This window comes from Plecotus auritus (genome assembly GCF_963455305.1).
Source record: "Plecotus auritus genome assembly, chromosome: 8".
NCBI classification, from domain to species: domain Eukaryota; kingdom Metazoa; phylum Chordata; class Mammalia; order Chiroptera; family Vespertilionidae; genus Plecotus; species Plecotus auritus.
The window spans coordinates 106,291,584-106,308,491 of NC_137782.1; positions in this window are offsets into that span (position 1 = coordinate 106,291,584).

The window sequence follows — 16,908 nt, forward strand, 5'->3', positions numbered from 1 at the left end:
GGGGGGGGGCGCTAAGTGTGCTGGTGTGTGTGAACATTGGTCATTCTCTGGGGGGGGCGCTAAGTGTGCTGGTGTGTGTGACCATTGGTCATTCTCTGGGGGGGTGGCGCTAAGTGTGCTGGTGTGTGTAGGACATTAGGACATTGGTCATTCTCTGGGGGGGGCACTAAGTGTGCTGGTGTGTGTGAACATTGGTCATTCTCTGGGGGGGCACTAAGTGTGCTGGTGTGTGTGAACATTGGTCATTCTCTGGGGGGGCACTAGGTGTGCTGGTGTGTGTGAACATTGGTCATTCTCTGGGGGGCGACTAAGTGTGCTGGTGTGTGTGAACATTGGTCATTCTCTGGGGAGGCACTAATTGTACTGGTGTGTGTGGGACATTGGTCATTCTCAGGGGTGCACTAAGTGTGCTGGTGTGTGGGGGACATTCGTCATTCTCTGGGGGGGGCGCTAAGTGTGCTGGTGTGTGTGACCATTGGTCATTCTCTGGGGGGGGCGCTAAGTGTGCTGGTATGTGTAGGACATTGGTCATTCTCTGGGGGGGCACTAAGTGTGCTGGTGTGTGTGACCATTGGTCATTCTCTGGGGGGGGGCGCTAAGTGTGCTGGTGTGTGTAGGACATTAGGACATTGGTCATTCTCTGGGGGGGGCACTAAGTGTGCTGGTGTGTGTGAACATTGGTCATTCTCTGGGGGGGCACTAGGTGTGCTGGTGTGTGTGACCATTGGTCATTCTCTGGGGGGGGCGCTAAGTGTGCTGGTGTGTGTAACCATTGGTCATTCTCTGGGGGGGGGGGGCGCTAAGTGTGCTGGTGTGTGTGAACATTGGTCATTCTCTGGGGGGCGACTAAGTGTGCTGGTGTGTGTGAACATTGGTCATTCTCTGGGGAGGCACTAAGTGTGCTGGTGTGTGTGAACATTGGTCATTCTCTTGGGGGGGCACTAAGTATGCTGGTGTGTGTGAACATTGGTCATTCTCTGGGGGGGGCACTAAGTGTGCTGGTGTGTGTAGGACATTGGTCATTCTCTGGGGGGGCACTAAGTGTGCTGGTGTGTGTGAACATTGGTCATTCTCTTGGGGGGGACTAGGTGTGCTGGTGTGTGTGACCATTGGTCATTCTCTGGGGGGGCGCTAAGTGTGCTGGTGTGTGTGAACATTGGTCATTCTCTGGGGGGGCACTAGGTGTGCTGGTGTGTGTGAACATTGGTCATTCTCTTGGGGGGGGGACTAGGTGTGCTGGTGTGTGTGAACACTGGTCATTCTCTTGTGGGGGGACTAAGTGTGCTGGTGGGGGGGCATGTTGAATACCAAAGCGAGGGGCAGGGACATTTTAGGTGTGGAGTCCTTTAGAAAGCAGGAGCATCTGAAGGTGGGACCTGGTGGAACTCACCTGTCACTAGGCATTGCCCTCACTAGGCTGGCTCCATAGTCCGCAGGGCCCAATACAAATGATGCGCAAGGCCTGCCAGGCAGGGGAGTCAATATCCGCTTCCCATGGCTACAGCCTCAGCCCTGGTGGAAGAGAGCCTTCAGAGAGTGCAGCCTGGGTGCTGGATCGTCCCCCAGGCCTGGCTGGAGGTAGGCGCAATGACCCGATGAGGAACCCACTGAGGAAAAAGAGAGGACACAGGGGCATGTAGGCGCATGAGGTTGGTGGTGAGACGATGCCGTAGGCAGAGTCTGCCAGCTTCGTGTAAAGAAGGAAATATAAAAGCTAGCCATAGGTGCTGTGAGAAGGTGTGGAAGACACGCAGGCCTGATAACTGAGAGATCAAGAGAACCAGAGGCTATGGCGGGTAGACAGTCTCGCACACTGCTTGTCACCGTGAGGAGGAGGCGTGTTTATCTGCTCCTCTTGCTGTCTCTCCAGCTGAAGAGGATGTGAGTTCCAGGAGAGGAGGAGTCATGCTCTTTCCTCAGCTTTGCCCCAGTCACCAGCCTGGCTCCCTGTGGAACTCTGCAACAGTTGTGGGCGGGAGGTGCGGGGGGAGAGGAGTCAGGAATGATAGCCTGATGCAATCATTATCCACATTTGGTCTATGTCTCCTAGAAAAAATGTGCACCTGCCCAGCCAGTGTTGCTCAATGGTTTGGGTGTCGACCTGTGAACCAGAAAGTTACAGTTCGATTCCCGGTCAGGACATGTGCCCAGGTTGCAGGCTCAGTCCCCAGTAGGGATCATGCAGGAGGCAGCTGATCAATTATTCTTTCTCATCATTGATATTTCTATCTCTCTCTCCTCCTCTCTGAAATAAATTAAAAATATATTGAAGAAAAATTGTGCACTTGAACAGATCATCAGAACATAGTTTGCACCTTTGTATATTGATGGATGTGCTAAATAGGATTCCATCCTGCGCAGACTACCTGCCTTTTTGTACCACTACTTTACCTTCTTGCCCCTCCTGGAGTTGGGGAGTGCCACTTTTTGACCATTCCCTCTCTCGGTTTGCAGTTCTATCTTCTCCTGAGGAGGTTGTCCTTCTCACAAGCTGGGATTGTCTTTCCTCCCAGTGGCGACTGGACAGCATGTCAAAGACCAGGCAAGAGAAGAAGGTAATTACCACGACTAAGTTCAGCCCCTTTCCCAGATCAATAGCCTGAGCCACCTCAGCATGCCCACAGGGGAGATGCCTCTGCTGCGCTAAAGGCAAAGGTTCTGGTCTTGAGTAGGATTTTTTAGATCCAACACAGAAAACTTCGGGGGAGTCCCAACTAAAGTCTGTATTCCATATGGTGATATGCGGTCAAGGTAATCAGCCTTGCAAGGACTTATAGTGTTGCGAGCATTTAATGTCTTCAGGACACTCATGCAGCCCTCCTCTGAGGTCCACTGGAGACCAGGGTCATTCTCCCATTTCATCTGTAAAGAAACTGAGGCATAATATGTGAAATGACTCATAGATCCTGATAATGAAGAACACTTTCCAAATTTACAAAACACCTTCATTTGAGTTCCTTAACAACTACAGAAGTTGACCTGGACAGGTATGATTGCACATTATGGAGTTCCGAAGGGCTAATGCTGCAGAGTTGGTTAAGTGGTAAACAAGAACCCAAGTCATTGGGTTTCTATTTCAGTGTTGTTTGAATCCACCACCTTTACAACCAAAGAGAGTCCCAGTCCCACAGTCGTCTGCTCCAGACCCTGAGGGAACAACTGCTCGGTCCCCTGGGTACCCCTTCACTCGGAAACAGGGTCTACTCCTTCAACCACAGGCCTAAGAGTTGGTGGGGGAAAGGATAGTGGCCTCAAAAGGAAAAGAAACGCAAATAGGTTTGTAAGAACTGAATCTCAAAGGGAAATGGTTAAAATCCAAGTCTGTCTTGTTTCAGATAAGCCTCCTGGATGGGTGCAGTGAATACAAAGACATAAAACCAAGAGAGACGGCCCGGAGCCCAGGGCTGCTTCCCAGACCGGATGTAAATAGAGGCATCCGGGAGGGGTGCTGCCTTAGAACCAGGTGCAGAGACTGACACAGCAGCAAGCTCAGGAAGGCTTTCCGGGCACCAGGAGCTTGCCTTCGTGGGAACTTCCCTCCATAAAAATAAGATCAAAAATTATATTTCCCAACTGTGTTGATATAAAGACAAGGATATTCATATTATGTATTAAACATTTTATTTGATTCAAAAGTTGTTGTTTTTTCTGAATTTAAGAGAAATAAACACACTTTTTGAATCCCTCAAAGCACTGGGGGCTAGGCACTGCGCCGGCCCTCTAGCCTCCTTGCTCCCTGGCCTTGAAGCTCCAGGCCTCCCCCAGCCACAGTCTCTGCCACATTTCCTGTTGCTCTTGGCTCTTGGGTTTCAGTTTTCAAAACTGACAACTGATCACACTCCTGTGACATATACGATCAAAGAAGAAAAACTTCTGTTTCTTCTCTATAACGTCAGGGAATTCTCAAATCTCTGGCTATGATTTAATCTCCCTGCTCTTGTGAAGCTTCCAAGAGTTGAGCTGTCACCAAATATGTTAGTTCTACAAAATACCTGCAAGTCCCTGCGCTCACCCTCCAGCTGTTACAATAAATGGACAAACTCAAGGAAAACCAAAACCTGGAGCAGTTTTCCCAACGCAATGATGGATGACTGATTTCTATTTCTCTTTCCCTCTCCTGTATGTATTTGGCTGCAAACTACCTCCCCCGTGTTTTGGCCCATGGGTAGAGTATGCAGTTGCCAATGTGGAGAAATTGAGCTCGGTTTTCATGCCTTGGAATCCACTATGTACTCAGCCCTGAGCCTTTTGAGATTTAGCCATAATTAGCTGTAATGTGTTTACGGGGCCAAGAGAATTTAAAACATGCAAGACATGAGTCAGGAAAGGATGATATCAAAATCCTTATTTATTCTGGATTTTAGTCTAATCTCATTGGGTTCCACACACATCATTGTTTTTCTTCAATATTAGCATTGCAGGGAGAACTGGTGAAATCCCTACAGAATTTATACATTCAGGCCCACACCCAACCGGTTCAGACTCCATATGGAGGCATTATGTTCCCTAAACTCACAAGCTAGATATGGGCTCAGCCCTAGAAGGTCAGGTTTGGTTTTCCTTTCACTTGGCTAACAACCCAGTAAATATTTGCTCTCATGACCAAAAATTATTTGAAATATATGTGAGCATATTGAATGCCAAAAACCAAGGCATGCGGTGAAAAGCCATGACACAGAAGAAACTGTGACCTTGAGAAGCGGCCTTCACTCTGCCGTCAATAGATCCATCTGGAACAAACTTCGCATACCATGGGTCCAAACCTATGCTGTGTCAAGGATCCCTTGTAATTTTTTTTTCATTTTCATAGCTCATAAATACTAAGAGCACTTTCTTCTAAAAAGTAAGCCTAAACTGGCATCAGAGAGCAGCAAAATAGGAACTAATTGCACAGTGTAACCTGAAAAACCTAAAAGAAAGTATTTTTCCCCAAAGAGATACTAGCCTACACTTATCTAGGTCCCCACACCTCAGACTTACCATCATGTCAAGATTTCATCATTTAGACTATTATTTAATCTTAAGAGAGAATTAAATGTTCACAAATGCTACAATATGGATGACCCTGAGGACATCATACTAAGTGAAACACGCCAGGCATAAATACACACAAATGCTATGTGATTTCACTATATGAGTACATAAAAGTACTTAAATTCACAGAGATGGGAAGTACAGTGGTGGTTACAGTGGAGTTATTATTTATTTATTTATTTTTTAAATTTTTAAATATATTTTATTGATTTTTTACAGAGAGGAAGGGAGAGGGATAGAGATTTAGAAACATCAATCAGCCGCCTCCTGCACACCCCCAACTGGGGATGTGCCCGCAACCAAAGTACATGCCCTTGACCGGAATCGAACCCGGGACCCTTCAGTCCACAGGCTGACGCTCTATCCACTGAGCCAAACCGGTTTCGGCAATGGAGTTATTATTTAGTTGAGAAAGAGTTTCAGTTTGTGAAGATGCAAAAGTTCTGTGGGTGGCTGAGGGTGATGGTTGCACAACAATGTGAATGCACTTAATCCCATTGAGCTGTAGGCTTAAAAACAGTTAAGATGGTCAATTTTTAATTATGTTTATTTTACCACAATAAAAAATCCCTTTGAACTTTTCTCCAACAAGCTATTGTTACAATACAAATGTGTTTCCTCAGGCAGCTTAGATATCAGCAGTCACTAATATGTGGAAGCAAGATTCATAGCCCAGAGTCCGTGGCTTCTGGCTCCAGCTGGAGAGGGGAGGCTCCATCGAAGGTATGTGAAATGATTGTGTAGAAGAAAGAGAAGATGAAAATGTTTTCTAGGTGAGGGGCCATAATTCCCATTGGAGTCTGAGTCTCAACCCACCCCCCACCCGTCCCAAATAAAGTCCCAGTCTTACAGGTCATTAGCTTGTCTTTGGAATGAAAGGAAAGTCACAGTAACAAACATCATAATGGTATTATTGTCACTTATGGATCCCCCCTATGTGTAAGGCACTCATCAATGCATTTTCACTCTGTTACTTTATATTATTCCTAAAAGGCCCCTACACAGGAGCTGCTAGGCTTTTTCAAGATTTAAATTCTTTTATTAATGGTAGTAAAATATGCATAACAAAAAGTTGCTATTTTAACTATTTTTATGTTTATAGTTCAGCGGAATTAAGTATATTCACATTGTTGTACAACCATCACCATCATCCATCCACAGAACTTTTGCATCTTCCCAAACGGAAACTCTCTCTATTAAACAATAACTCCCGATTCCCCTCTTCCAGCTTCTGGCAACCACCATCTTACTATCTGTCTCTATGAATTTGACTACTCTAAGTGTCTCATGTAAGTGGAATCATACAGCATTTGTTTTTTGTGACTGGCTTAATTCACTTAGTATAGTTTCCTCAAGTTTCACCCATGTTGTATCATGTGTTAGAATTTTTTTTTCCTTTTTAAGGGTGAATAATTTTCCATTGAATGTACATAATACATGTTGTTTATCAATTCATCCATTAATGAACATTTGAGTTGCCTCCACCTTTTGACTATTGTGAATTATCCTGCATAGAACTTGGGTCTTTAAATAGAAACTGCTAGTTATAGTTTTATTTTACACTAGAGGCCTGGTGCACAAAGTTCGTGCATGGGGGGGTGGGGGTGTCCCTCAGCCCAGCCTGCACCCTCTCCCATCTGGGACCCCTCAAGGGATGTCCGACTGCCTGTTTAGGCCCGATCCCAGTCAGATATCCCTCTCACAATCCAGGACTGCTGGCTCCCAACTGCTCGCCTGCCTGCCTGCCTGATTGCCCCTAACCACTTCTGCCTGCCAGCCTGATCACCCCCTAACCACTTCCCTGCCAGCCTGATCAACACCTAACTGCTCCCCTGCTGGCCCAGTTTCCTCTAACTGCCCTCCCCTGCAGGCCTGGTCCCCCCCAACTACCCTCCCCTGCAGGCCTGGTTGCCCCCAACTGCCCTCCCTTGCTGGCCCAGTTACCCCCAACTGCCCTCCTCTTCTGCTGGCCTGATTGCCCACAACTGCCCTCCCCTGCTGGCCATCTTGTGGCGGCCATCTAGTGTCCACATGGGGGCGGCCATCTTTGACCACATGGGGCAGCCATCTTGTGTGTTGGAGTGATGGTCAATTCTCATATTACCTCTTTATTAGATAGAATTATATAGGATATGAAGACACAGGCACAGAAAATGAAATTACTTACCATACTCAATGGTGACAAACTGAAAGCTTTTCCTTTAAGATCAGGAACAAGACAGTGATGCCTATCTCACCACGCTTATTCAACATAGTCCTTTAATAAAAACATCCAAATTGGAAATGAAGAAGTAAAATTGCCACTTTTTGAAGATGACATGACTCCTTGTATAGAAAATCCTACAGACTCCACTAGAAAACTATTAGAAACAATAAGTAAATACAGTGAGGTTTCAGGATTTAAAAAAAGCAATGAACAAAAATCCATTGCATTCTTATATATTAACAATGAAATTTCAGAAAAAAAGAAGTGAATGAGAACAATTAATTACAAAGAATAACATATCTAGGAATAAACTTAACAAAGGATGTGAAGAAACTACACACTGACCACCATAAGACATTATTAATAGAAATTGAAGAAGACACAAAGAAATGGAAAGATATTTCATGTTCATGGATTTGAAAAAAAAATCAACCTAGCTAAACTTACCATATTACAAAGCAATATAGAAATGTACTGCAATCCCCATCAAAATCACAATGGCATTTTTAAAGAAATAGAACCAAAAAAAATCATCAGATCTATATGGAACCATAAAAAATCTCAAATAGCCAGAGCAATCCTGAGAAAAAAAAAAGAACAAAGCCAGAGGTCTCACACTCCCTGACTTCAAATTTTATTATAAAGTGATAATAATCAAAACAGAATGGTATTGGCAGAAAAAAAAATGCACACACAGACCAATGGAACAGAATTGAGAGCCCAGAAATGAACCTGCAAATAATTTTCAGCAAAGGAGCCAAAAACACACAATATAGAAAAAAAAAAATGCCTCTTCAATAAATGGTGTTGAAAAAATTGGAAAGTCACATACAAATTAATGAAACAACTACTATTTGTCACCATACATAAAAATTAACTCAAAATGAACCAAAGACATGAAACAATAAACTACATAAAAGAAAACATAGGTATCAAACTTATGGACCTTAGTCCTTAGTTTTAGAGAGGATTTTATTAATTTGACCTCAAACGCAACAAAAGTAAAAGCAAAAGTTAAGTCAATGGAACTATATCAAACTAAAAAGCTTCTTCACAGCAAAAGAAACCAACAACAAAACAAAAATGCAACCAACCAAATGGAAAAAGATATTTGCAGACACCTCCAATAAGCAGTTAATATCCAAAATATATAAAGAACTCATGCAACTCAACAACAAAATAAACAATACAATTAAAAATGGGCAGAGGACCTAAACTGACACATCTCCCAAGAAGACTTACAAATGGCCAATAGTTATATGAAAAATACATTCAATTTCAGTAGCTATAAGGGAAATGCAAATCAAAACCACAATGAGATACCGCCCCCCGCCCTAGACCTGTTAGAATGGCCATTATCAATAAGACAAGTACTAACAAGTGCTGCAGAGGTTGTAGAGAAAAAGAAACCTTCATGTACTGCTGATGGGGATGTAAACTGGTACAATCAGTATGGAAAACAGTATGGAGGTTCCTTGAAAAAATTAAGGATACAGCTACACATGACCCAGAAATTACCCAAAAATTTTAAAAGCATTTATTCATAAAAGTATATGTACTCCTATGTTCATTGTAGCATTATTCATGGTACCCAAGACATGGAAACAACTAAACTGTCCTTCAATAGATAACTGCATAAAGATGTGGTATCCTATATAATGAAGAAGTAATATGCAAATTGACCATCACTCCAACACACAAGATGGCCACCCCCATGTGGTCAAAGATGGCTGCCCCCATGTGGACACAAGATGGCCAGCAGGGGAGGGCAGTTGTGGGCAATCAGGCCAGCAGAGGAGGGTAGTTGGGAGGGACAAGGCCTGCAAGGGAGGGAAGTTGGGGGGATCAGGCCTGCAGGGGAGGGCAGTTAGGGGTGACCGGACTGGCAAAGAGGGCAGTTGGGGATGACCAGGCCTGCAGGGGAGGGCAGTTGGGGAGGACCCAGGCCTGCAGGGTAAGGCAGTTTGGGGGGACCAGGCCTGCAGGGGAGGGCAGTTGGAGGCAACTGGGGGAAGGCAGTTGGGGGTGACCAGGCCAGCAGGGTGGGCAGTTAGGGGCAACCAGGCCTGCAGGGGAGGGCAGTTGGGGGCAACCAGGCCAGCAGAGGAGGGCAGTTAGGGGCGACCAGGCTGGCAATGGAGGGCAGTTAGGGGTGACTGGGCCAGCAGGGGAGGGCAGTTGGGGGGGATCAGGCCTGCAGGGTAAGGCAGTTTGGGGGGACCAGGCCTGCAGGGGAGGGCAGTTGGAGGCAACCGGGCCTGCAGGGGAAGGCAGTTAGGTGCGACCAGGCTGGCAAGGGAGGGAAGTTAGGGGTGTCCGGGCCAGCAGGGGAGGGCAGTTGGGAGTGACCAGGCCTGCAGGGGAGGACAGTTAGGTATGACCAGGCTGGCAAGGGAGGGCAGTTAGGGACAATCGGGCCAGCAGGGGAGCAGTTAGGCATCAATTAGGCTGGCAGGGGAGTGGTTTTAGTGATTATCAGGTTGGCAGGCAGAAGCGGTTAGGGGCAATCAGGCAGGCAGGCAAGTGAGCGGTTGGGAACCAGCAGTCCTGGATTGTGACAGGGATTGGGCAGTTGGACATCCCTTGAGGGGTCCCAGATTGGAGAGGGTGCAGACTGGGCTGAGGGACACTCCCTCCCCCCCTCCCCCCATGCATGAATTTCATGTACCGGGCCTCTATGCTATATATATATAAAAGCCTAAGCGACCGAATGACCAAAGACCAGTCAACTAGTCACTATGACATGCACTGACCACCAGGGGGGCAGACGCTCAAAACAGGAGCTACCCCCTGGGTGATCAGAGCACTCCCACAGCAGGAGTGTTGCTCAGCTGACTGACGGGCACCAGACACAGGGCTCATGGCTGGTGAGTGCCGCTGTGGCAGCTCAAGCCTCTCTCCATTGGGACTGACTGGGTGAGAGCCCGCAGCAGCGGCAGGCAGGAGCGGCAGGCGATGTTGGACTGCTGGTTTTGGCTCAATCCCCGCAGGCCATGCCAAGGGACCCCACCAGTGCATGAGTCCGTGCACCGTGCCTCTAGTATCCTAGTATATATACTAGTACAATGGAATACTGTTCAGCTGTAAGAAAAGATGAAATACTGCCATTTGTGACAACATGGATAGATCTTGAGACTATCATGCTAAGTGAAATACATCAGGCAGAAAAAGTCAAGAACCATATAATTTCATTCCTATGTGGGATATAAAACTGAAAGCTACAAATGAACAAACAAGACAAACAAACAAAAACTCACAGACACAGACAACAGTAAGGTGGTTACTAGAGGAAAAAGGTGGAGGAGAAATAGAATAGGATAAAGGGGGTTAAATACATGGTGACAGAAGGAGACTTGACTGGGTGATGGACACACAATGCAATATACAGATGATGTATTATAGAATTGCACACTTGAAACCTATATAACTTTATTAACCCTTGTCACCCAATAAATTAATAATTTTTAAGTCACTGTCAAAGGTCACATAACTGTCATTTTGGCGCCAGGATTTGAACCATGGGGTCTGCAGAGCCCATGGCAGGAGCGTACTGTGCTTTGATCCAGTTGCTAAGTGCAGGCAGAGTAAGTCAGTCAAACACTGTCATTTACCCTATTATGCCCAATAAGCACGCAGTTTACTAAATAATTAATTAACACATAACACTGAAAACCATCAGAACAAGAATGAGCAAGTACTGGGAGAAGGTGTGATGAGGAGTAAATATCTAAGAAGCCTTGGTTCCTTACCTGAGTATAAGTGGTGGCAGATCTTTCTGGAAAATCAAGTTTACTCAAATATTTGAAGAGAAATATGTTATTTACTGATAATTTAAAGTCATATTTCTAGATTAGAACAAATGTTAACATGACTTAAGTTCAATTACATTTTTCATATTTTGTAAACTTTATTTTGTAAATTTTATTATGAAAAATGTCAAACATAAGCAAAAGTAGAGACTTAATATTATGAGTCCCTGTTTTTCCTCACCAGACTCAACTATTATCAAGACTTTCATATCAGCCCTAGCCAGTTTGGCTCAGTAGATAGAGCATCAGCCTGTGGACCAAAGGGTCCCAGGTTCAATTCTGGTCAAGGGCATAAACCTCAGGTGAGGATTAACAAAAAAATAATAATTTTTTTAAAAAATACTTTTGCATCATTTATTTCTTTTTTCTCAATCTTCCTCCCTTCCTTGCTCCCTTTCTTTTCTTTTATTGGTAGAGAACTTGTTACTACTTTTTATTGAAGTAGAATTGACATATTAGTTTCAGGTGTATAATATGATCCCATATTTGTATGCATTGTGAAATGATTGGTAAAGAATTTTAAAATAAATTCCAACCCTAGTGTCATTTCACTTCCACATATTTAGTATATACCTCTCTTAATAACAAAGCAAAAAAAACCCCAGACATTTGTTACATAACTACCATGACATCACAGTTTTAAAAATTAAAAATAATTTCTCAGTGTCATATAACACCCATTCCATATTCAGATTTCTTTGAGAGTCTCAGTTTGTCTTTTGCCGCTTGGGCTGCATGAATCAGGATCCCAGCAAGATTCACATATTGCATGGCTGATAGTCCCTTCATCTCTTTCCATCTAGATCTGCCCTGCATCTTTGTTTTCTTATGGGCTCTTTAAAGATCAGTGAGACTTGTTATTCTATAGAAATATCTCTCCCTGGATTCATCCATTCACTTATTCTCAATGTCACTGAACTTAAGATCTATATGTTTTCTGAAAATTGGAAGTTCACTCAAAAGAATTCACATCAGGTTCAACTCTGACTCATTTGTGGTTTGCTTTTTTTACAAAAATATGTCATAAGTTGTATACTTCTGACTGCATCACACCAAGGGGCACCCATGGCTGGCTGTCCTACCCTTTAGTAATGCTGATATGGTGACCAGCTGCTCTTTCCTGCTCTGTCCAATGTAGAAAATCCCCACCAAACTTTGCGTAATTGATTTCCTCATTGATAATCTGTGCTTGAATTGTATACTTCCTTATAGATCACAAAACAATGACTTTCTAATTACATTGCTGCTACTACATAACTAAACTACCCTAAACTTTGTGGCTTAAAACAGTAACCATTTTACTTGCTCACAGTTCCATCGATGACAGTTGGGGCAGAGCCAGGCTGGGCAGTTTCTCCTGATCATCCGGAGCCATTGGCTGGGATCATTCACTGGGGTGCACTCAGCAGGCGACTGCTGGGCCAGGTGGGGGGGTTCTCCAATGATTCCTGTTGGCTCCTCAGCTCTCACCCAGGAGGCTGCTCTTCCCATGCGTCCAGAGTGGGCTTTCTTATGGCATGATCATCTCTGGCTATTCTTACAGACAACTGGCTCTGAAGAGAGCGTGTTCTGAGTGACACAGAAGCAGCAGGTCTCTGGTGGCCCAGCCTAGGAGATTACATATCATGACTTTTACCTCATTCCATTGTTCAGAGAAAGTCATAAGGCCAGCCTAGAGCTAAAGGATTGGAGAAGACTCTACCTTCTGATGGGCTGGCCACAAGGTCACACTGCAAAAGAGGATGGGGCCATCTTTGGCAACACATCAATCACAATTACAAGTTGGTGGATCAGGTGGTGATGGCCTAATCCCTCCACCATACTCCCAGCACACATTCATCCACTGGTCTCCTCACTGATGGCCTGGGCTGCAGTCAGACCATTCATGAAGTGCTGTAAAGAGGTAACATTCTAATTCAGTTGAATTTTCCACACTTTTTGTAAAAAAAAATTCCTTCATCAACTGGGGTTACTAAATTTGTACACAGAGCAGGATAAGTACTTGATTCTTTTCCTTTAGTTGCCAGTATTTAGACAAAAGGCTTAGTGTCCTAGCCACCTGAAATAGTTACCAAGGAATTGTTTGTTCCATTTTGTATGTGTGTGCACATTGTTTAGTTTTGTTGTTGTTTTTAGGCCACCCCCCCCCCCCCCCCGCTTTTAGTACCACTGAGAGTTCACTTTTTTCATAGTTCCATGTATATCAACTCAATTCACTTTCAGATGCTCAAATTGCTCCACCTTTGGTCAGTGATACCCCTTCATATTGTAGCAGGGGTCCTCAAACCTTTTAAACAGGGGTCCAGTTCACTGTCCCTCAGACCATTGGAGGGCCGGACTATAGTTTAAAAAAAAAAAAACTATGAACAAATTCCTATGTGCACTGCGGGTCCGGGACTAGTCAGCTGCTAAGCAGGACAGGCACTCGGCGGGCCGGATAAATGTCCTCGGCGGGCCACATGTGGCCCGCGGGCCGTAGTTTGAGGACCCCTAGTCTAGTGTGTCATTTTTACAAAAGCCCACTTGTCTTTGTTTTTTGTGGGGTTTTTTTGGCAGACACAGTGTTTTAATTGTCCTCCTTAAAAAAGGGAGACATGCTGGCACAACGTAAGGCACTAAGACAGGAATTCCTTCTCCAGCTGGTAGACGGACGGACGGCCGCTCCCACTCTGCACCCGGCACAGGGGCGGCGTGCAGTCCTGGCTCTGGCCCTGCACGTCGGCGTCCAGCAAGGAGGGCCTGAGCGACCTAGTTCTGTCCTGGGCTTCGAGGGGACAGCCGGGGGTCGGTGCCCGGCTGCCCAGGCCAGGGTAGGTCTGTACAGGCAAAGGCTCTGTCCTCCCCGGGAAGGCCTGGGGGGCGTCCGCGGGGGCTGGGAGGGCGGAGGGGGGAGGCACAGGGGTGAAGGCTCTTTGTTTTCCAGGCAGGTCCTCCAGTGGCAGGGCCTGGGGGGGTGGGGGTGGCAGGTTCCTGTGAGGCCAGGAGGGGTGGGGGGGTCCCCACACCCGCTCAGGGTGCAGTACCGGAGCCCCTGTGGCAGCAGCTGCTGGGGCCAGAGAGGCGTTCCCGTCAGACACGGTCCGCCTATGACCCGCTGGCTGCCCTTTTCTTCGAGGAAGCACAGGGAGGCGCTTTTCCATGGGTCTGCTCCAAGGGGGGACCCAGGTGCCTCCACACCCCGCGCTCAGACTCGTGTCTGGGTGGGGAGGCAGGCTGGCTGGCACCCTCCTGCGGCAGGACAGACATGGGGAGCGGGCACGCCGCCTCGAGGGAATCTCCGCCCTCCACCTGCAGCAGGCACTTGGTGGAGAGGGAAGACCTGGAGAGAAGACCCAGGGCGCCAGGCGGGGGCAGCGTGGCCGATGCCCGGGGGCAATCAGCTGCCCCGCGGGGCCAGGGTGCCCGCTGCAGGATGCCCTCGAGTTTCCTCCTTTCTTCCCTGGACCCGGGCTCCTCCGTGGCCGGCGCCCCGGGCAGCTCTCTGATGTCCAGGCCCAGGAAAAGCCCACTTGTCTTTGAAAGCCTCCTTCCTTTCTGACACAGCGAGATGTCCTGGCTCGTTTGTGCATTTTCTGTCCCAGAACTGGTTCCTTTCAATGGCAAGTAGCATTGAGACCACCATTGTGGCCATTAGGGATGGTCACTTCTACAGTTTCCTTTGCTTTTAGGCAGGACTAGTACTTTTTTTTATTGAATACTAGAGGCCTGATGCATGAAAATTTATGCACTGGAGCAGGGGGTCCCTCAGCCCGGCCTGCCCCCTCTCACAGTCCAGGAGCCCTCAGGGGCGGGAGGCGACCCAGCGATCAAGAGAAGGCAACGCCCCATCACACCTCTGCTGCTGCCACTGCCGGCAGTGCAACCCTCCGCTGGCCCTGGTTACCTGAGCCTCGGGGGCCCTGGGCAGCTGGGTAACTGCCATCTGAGACTTGCCTGCACCTCAGGCTAGCCCTGAGCAGCTGGGCAGCTGACATCTGAGGCTTCCCTGCGCCTTGAGCTGGCCCTGGGTGGCCGGGGGGCTGAGGGGACTGGGGGACTCTAGAGGCAGGCAGGGCTGAGGGGACTGGGCACCACCATCTTGTGGCTGTGGGTGCTGCCATATTTGAGGGCGGGGCAGTCAATTAGCATATTCCCTTCTTATTGGCTGTGGGCACCACCATCTTTGCAACAGCATGAGGGTCAATTATCATATTCCCTCTTTATTAGATAAGATATTTGACGTTTAACATTGTGTAAATATAGGTGTATAATGTGTTTCTTTGATTTATATATTATAATATAATTGTAGTTTTATAGATATTTTTTGTGTAACATAATTATAGTATAGCATTGGTGTCTATGTTCATTCTATGGCACACTAGATCACTATGGCTTATTTACTACCTGTTGCAAATGGGTGCCTTTAAACATCATCAATCCCCACCCCCTCCACCCATAATTTTTTAAAATCATGAGTTAACACTGAAATTTTCCATTCATATTGCAGAAATTTTGTCTATCTTCTTTGATTTTAGTGTTGTATTTTTTTTCTTACTCTGAAAATATTGGCTGCAAGTACTCATTGTCTTAGTCTACAAAAATACAAAATAACCCCAAAGCAATATTACCAATATCACTAGTAACAATAAAATTACTGAATGGAGTTTAACTCTGGTTTGCAGCTTTTTCTGTCCCCACAAATACCTCCCTATGGACACAAAGGCTAAACAATGTCCTCTCAAGTTACTTGAGAGAATCCTTTTCTCTGTGTGACTATGGTACCAAATAGCTAGAGAATGGGTTCATGCACTTCAAAGTGTTTGGAAATTGTATATTTTTCAATCTGTAAAATATTGACGAGATTTAAAGAATTCTTATTTCCATCGTGTCCCCCTGTCCTCTCCTTCAGGTGATAATTTATATTCATCTTCTGGTTTATGTCTCCAGTGTTGATTTCTGAAAATATAAGCAAATAAGTAAATAAATTTATATTGCTTCTCTTATGCAAAAGATTTGTGCTCTAAATTTTGCTGTTTTCTCTTTACAAATAGAGATCTTTCTCTCTCTCTCTCTTTTTTTTTTTTCCATACAGGATTTCTTTGAGTCGATGTCCTATTGTTTATTCCCACAATCCCCTATCAATGGAGACACCTGGAGGTTTCCAATTCGTTTCTAACACTAATACATCACAATAATTTAGTATGTACACTGTATTGTACTTTAGTGGTGTGTCTATGGGATAGATACCGAGAAGTAAGATTTCTGGATCAAAGGGTAAAGTCATACATAATTTTTCTACACTGCCTAATTTTTTATCTCAAGGTTGTTCTGCTTTGTATCTTTACCAGCAGTAGGCAGGCCTCTTTCCTCTGGTCTCACCCACTCGTTATGCTAACAAGCTGAGCACTGTCCGTGCGTCCACGTGAGCTGTCAGTTTGCTCTGTTTGTGTTTCCTTCACCACGAAGGAGGTGGACACCTTTCAAGTGCTTCAGACCCATCGCATTTTTCTGCAGCTGCCCATCTGCCATCCGATGCTCACCTCGCTCATCTCAGGCTTTCGGAGCTCTTTAGCATGAATGCCTTCCGCTGTTTATGTTTACGGTTTGCTGGTGTTTGAGTTGGTGCATGCAGGCTTTGCCCACGTGGGGCTTTGAGATGGCACCTGACATTGAAAGACGTGCCAGGGTTGCAGGGCCTCCTCAGGCCACACCTGTGCACCCTGCAAATATCTGAGGAGTTGCTACTGGGACTCAGCAAAGCTACTGCGTCCACAATGAGACTCAGCTCTGAGCCCTCTGGGTCCCCACCTCAGAAGCCAAGCTAGTCTCTGCCAGGCCCCCTTGTCTCCGATGTAATGGGACCATCTCTCCTGAGGGAGC